This window comes from Sturnira hondurensis, unplaced genomic scaffold, assembly GCF_014824575.4.
Source record: "Sturnira hondurensis isolate 20B ecotype Veracruz unplaced genomic scaffold, ASM1482457v3 Scaffold0015596, whole genome shotgun sequence".
NCBI classification, from domain to species: domain Eukaryota; kingdom Metazoa; phylum Chordata; class Mammalia; order Chiroptera; family Phyllostomidae; genus Sturnira; species Sturnira hondurensis.
In genome coordinates, this window is record NW_028088227.1 from 12533285 (window position 1) to 12538844 (window position 5560).

Here is a 5560-nt window from a genome sequence, read left to right on the forward strand (position 1 = left end):
AAGCAAAACTGCCTCCCATTGGGGCAGTTATTGAGGACACTCCCCTTAATCTGACTCTCCATTGGTCTGCACGCCTGTGTGTGTCACTTACGTCCCTGGAGAAAGGAGCCACTGACCTCGTCTTGTAAACCGTGCAGCTGCGGTTCTGCCGAACCCTAGAAGTGGGTCTACCCTTAGCAGCTCTTCTCTGTCTAGTTCACAAAACCTTCGCCTCGCCGCCAGCCTGGGATTCCTCCAGCTGATTTGTAGGCAGGGTGCATAAGGGTGAACCTGCCCAACTCCCAGCAAGTCCAGCCAGAAGCAAACCCTGGTTTCCTTGTTTGGCTGCCTAGCGTTAGCTGCAGTCTCCCATGGGTGCCTGGCTTTGCTGGGTCAATCGTGCAGGGCAGAGGAATGAGGGGTGTGAGGGCAGATTAATGCTGATCACTTAAATAATGACCTGATTGCAGTTAGAGAAATTATTTAGGAGATAATCTAGGATAGAAGCAAATGACTCTTTAGTCCACATATTCAAATATTGGCTGAGTGTGTGGCAGACATTTTACAGTTGACAAGTTTGTTTACAGGGAAGCAGTTCAAAGTATCAAAATAATGATAATAATATTGTCTTAGCCATTTGCTAGACACATGTATGATACCATTAACACAACCACCCTTTGAGGTAGCTACAATTATTATCCCCATTCTATAGATGAGTAAACTGAGGCTCCCAGAGAGTAAGGAAGGGCCCAAGGTCTATTACGTGGCAAAGCCCAGTCTGAATGTTAGATTCCAAGGCTCAAGGTCTTCACCAAAGCATCTACTTAGGAGCCACAGATCTGTTTTACCTTGAGCAAGTAACCTAAGTTCTAAATTTCAGTTGAAAATTGGGAATGAACTAAGATTTCTCTTATAAGTTGGGAACATCTGCTGAGTTGAGGTATGTAACATTCTTTGTAAGGTGGTAGATATGTTTTATTGAGCACCTACTATAAAAACCAATCAGCAAACATTTACAGAGCAGTCACTCTGCCCAAGGCGTGTTGCCAGGACTATGAGAGATTCAAGGATTTCTAAAATGGTGTTTTCTCCCTCAAGAAAGGAAACAAGGCAGAATAAGATGGCCCCCTAATAAGTAGCACTCTAACTGTAGGTGCTGTGAGGACTCAGGGGAGAGGGAGTGTGGTGGACCTAAGTGGCCAGTCCAGGATGGACAAGGGAGAGGAAAGCAGGAAACATTGGAGGGGAGATGGTGTGAGCCAAGTCGCAGAGGCAGGCAGTTCAAAGAGAGCTGAGCAAATAGTGAATGGCTACACCAGGAGGTTTGCGTGAAAGCGGAGTGTGGAAGTGCCCTGAGTCTGGCCAGGAGGGAGGACTGCATCTGAAAGGTAACGGGAGCCATGAAAGATATCTGCGAGGGCTCCTTCTCCCTGCCCAGGCAGGGCTCTCCTTGCCTCTGAAAGGAAGACAAGGAGGAAACATTTGGAAACAAAACAAAAAAGAAGGTTGTGTATGTGTATACCACTAACAGGCCCTTTGTTTGCTGCTGCAGGGAGCTACTGCCGTCAGGCTCAAATGAGGGCTCATTCGGGAAGCTGACAGGAAAGCAGGTTCAGGCGTCACTGAGCGTGAGAGTTAAAAGGGGCCTCGAGGACCATCTAGTGGGACCTTACGTTATCATTTCACAGGCCAGTGGCTGAGGTCCAGAGTTGAAGTGATCGCCCCGAGACTGCAGGGTGTGGGGGGCGGGGGAGCACAGCTTCACACTCCTCCCCAACAATTTTTCAGAAACTTTTGCTTTGGCTGATGTGTCAGTCTGCCAGTCCACAAAGGGCCTCCAGCCAAAGGAACTTGAACTTTTCAGAAGGTGGAACTTGAACTTTTCAGAAGGCTGTTGAGGAAGCGAGGCTCCAGGGGTTCAGCTGCACACGTTTGCTCCAGGACGGGGCAGGGAAAGGCGGAAGGAGTGGGTTCACGGCACTCAAGCCTCTGAAGCATGGCGAGCCCAGGCCGAGCACACAGCACTAGGGCAGACTCTATACCTGAACACTTTCTTCCCTACAAAATAAAACTTACTTATCAGACCATCCATAAAAGTCTCAGAAGTTTGGTCCCTAATTGGGGTAGGTGAGCCCAGGGAGAGGCAGGAAATGAATGAATTTACTTAGGAAACTAATAATTGTGAGTAAATACTGGCACCATGTGGACTGGAGCAAGAAAAGGAACAGCCCTCCCTGATTTCTGGTGAATTTGGACAAGACACGAACGCCCACACCTCCCAGACACTCTTCTGGGAGAAGGTACCAGAGACTCTGGCTTCCACCGCCAGCTTAACACTCTTAAATGAGCAAACAGTCCCCTTACCCCCTGCGAGAATTCGAGGACCCTTCCACACATGCCGTTTTACAGACTGAACTCTTTGTGTTCAGTGCTTTCAGCAAACACTCGACCGGGGTGAGAGAAGGGGGACAGACAAGCCCCTCAGAACTGAGCTTTCAATTAAGTCCATTCAAAGTATATGTTTAATATGACCTTTCCTAACGACGTACCTTTTAACAGCCATTCAGAGGGGAGGTGTGCAGATTCAGCTCCCATGGGGTCTCGAGTTTATTACATTTTGAACACCCTCTTTAAGAGTACATACACACATCTGACAGAAAGAAAAGAATGTCCGTGACTACTGGGATGTCACCTGACAGAGGGGAGGTGTGATGGAAAGAGACAAGAGAGGAACGACACTGGTCTTCACTGGTTGCAGTGTCCATATCTTACTTTTGCAAATTCACAAAATTCAGACTGTCCTGGTGATTGTTGTGCTTTTCTGACTGGACATTTACTGATACTGAAATACATGCATGGGTGGTATGGGCTAAACACTTGTAGGGCTTGGTGAGGTGCTGAGGACCCTCACGGTGGAATCCACGCCCTTATAAGGATGACAGAGAGCTTGCTCTCACTCTCTGTCCTTTCCTCCCTCCTGTGCGAGCACAGAGAAGCCACGTGAACACACAGTGGGAGGGTGGCAACCTGCAAGCCAAGAGGCCTCAGAAAGCAATCTACCTTGATCTTGGACTTCCGGCCTCTACAACCGGGAGAAATCAACTTCCTATGCTTCAGCTACCCAGTCTGCGGTATTTTGTCAGGGCAGCCTAACAAACTAATGCAGAACATAAAACAGAAAGTTAAAAAAATACCAAATATTAACTTGAAAAAATCTAAAGGACAGATAAACAGGCCAAAGATGAAAAACAGAAAAAGAGACGGAATAAGAGACGAAAGGAAAGGTGTTCTCTGCTCTTGTTTTACGCTCCTATGTGTTTTGCTTTCCTTTGCCTTACAAAAGAGAAAGGTGTTTGGTTTTATGTTTTATTGCAAAAGCAGAAAGACCACTGAGCAACCATCCAGGGGACTGAATTCATATAAAAAGTCTAAAGAATTCAGGTCAAATCTCTCTTGTCGTTTCTCCCCGAAGAGTAATTGCTAAATGGCATCTGCTGTACATAATTGTCTTAGTCCTTTTACTTGCCTCTGCAGACGACACTGACACTCCACTAACTAACGTGCTGGACAGAAGGCCTATCCAACAGCTAAGTTTCAAGAGCAAAGAAAAATATAATAAACTTCTGAAGAAACCATAGTAAAGAAAACCCCCAAACCTAAGGGAGATTCTTCTGACATACACTCCTCTAACAGAGGGGCTTAGGCCATAACTTTGCAGTTGAAATGTTCAGGATATTAAGCTGTTTTTGGAAAATATGGTTTTAAATAAGGTGAGAAGACAAAATTTAGTACTTATAAAAAAGAGCAAAAAGCTTCTTGGATAATAAGTGTAGATTTTCTTTAAAAGGCAAGAATAGTTAAATTTCTTTTTACACCAGCAACAGATCCTCGTGATGCTTCAAGTCAATTTCCAAGATGCTCTGCAGACTTTAGACATTGGCAGCGCTCTCAAATGCCACAGCTTCCCTGTCCTGTGAAGAAGGCTTGCAGAGAGAATTTCATGAATTCTGGAAAAGTAAAAATGTCCCACTAAAATGCTCACTCCCAGCCTCCAGCAGATGCATGTCTCTTACCTGGACCAAACACAAAAACGTTCTGCCCTCTGGCTGGTGTGGTTCAGTGGACTGAGTCTCAGCCTGCGAACCAAAGGGTCGCTGGTTGATTCCCAGTCAGGGCACAGGCCTGGGTTGTGGGCTGGGTCCCTGGTGCGGGGTGTGAGAGAGGCAACCACACATTGATGTTTCACTCCCTCTCTTTCTCCTTCCCTTCCCCTTTCTTTAAAAAGAGTAAAATCTAAAAATAAGAAAACAAAAAAATTTTTGACTACACATTCAAGCCCTCTTCACTCTTTACTGGAAAGTGAGGCATACATATATGTGTGTGTGTATATGTATGTGTGTGTATATGTATGTGTATATGTACATATATATGGTTTAAGGTTAAATTACAAACATTTTTGACAGGGAGTTACTAAAAAAGACTGGAATTCAGAACTATGGTTCTCATAACAGGGGAAGGAATATCAAAAATAGAACCTTCAAGGGGCTCCAGCAAAAGCAACACACTTTCAGACCCAGTTAAGATGGCAGAACAGGAATATGCTGTGCTCACCTCCTCCCGTGACCTCAGCAAAATCACAGCTATAGAACGGGTAATGGAAAACCTGGGAAACCCTCTGAAGACTAGCTGAACAGAAGTCCTATCATAAGGCTCTAAAGAAGAAGCCATACTGAGACCAGTAGGCGAGGCAGAGATGCAACATGGGCTGCCTCCTCACCTACATGTGCTGCTGGAAAACCCTAAGGTGATTGAGAATCATGCCTGTATGGTCAATTAATATTTGACAAAGGAGGCAGGAAAATACAATGGGGTAAAGACAGTCTATTCAATAACAGGTGTTGGGCAAATTGAACAGATACCTGCTAAAAAAATAAACTAGACCACCTTCTTATACAGTACAAGAATAAACTCAAAATGGATTGAAGACTTAAAGGTAAAATTCGAAACCACAAAACTAGAAGAAAACACAGGCAGTAAGCTCTTTGACATCATTCTTAGTAATATTTCTTTTGATATATCTCCTCAGGCAAGGGAAACAAAAGAGAAAAATAAATAAGATTTCATCAAACTAAAAGTGTTGTTGCCCCGCCCTTGTGAACACCTAAGGCTCTCCCACTCATATGTAACAGGTACAACCTGACCAAAAAATTATGGCTCAAACAGAAGAACAAATCAAAGCCCCAGAGCCAATACTTTTAAGCAACCAAGAGATAGCCAAACTATCAGATGCACAGTTCAAAACCACTGGTAATCAGGATACTCATAGAACTGGTTGATTTTGGTTGCTTTTTCATCTGGTTGATTTTTTTTTCATCAAATTAGATGAAAAAATGAAGGCTACACTAAGTGAAATGAAGGGAAATGCACAGGGAACCAATAGTGACGGAAAGAAAACTGGGACTCAAATCAATGGAGTAGACCAGAAGGAAGAAAGAAACAACCAAACAGAAAAGAATAAAGAAACAAGAATTCAAAAAAATGAGGAGAGGCTTAGGAACCTCCAGGACATCTTTAAACGTTC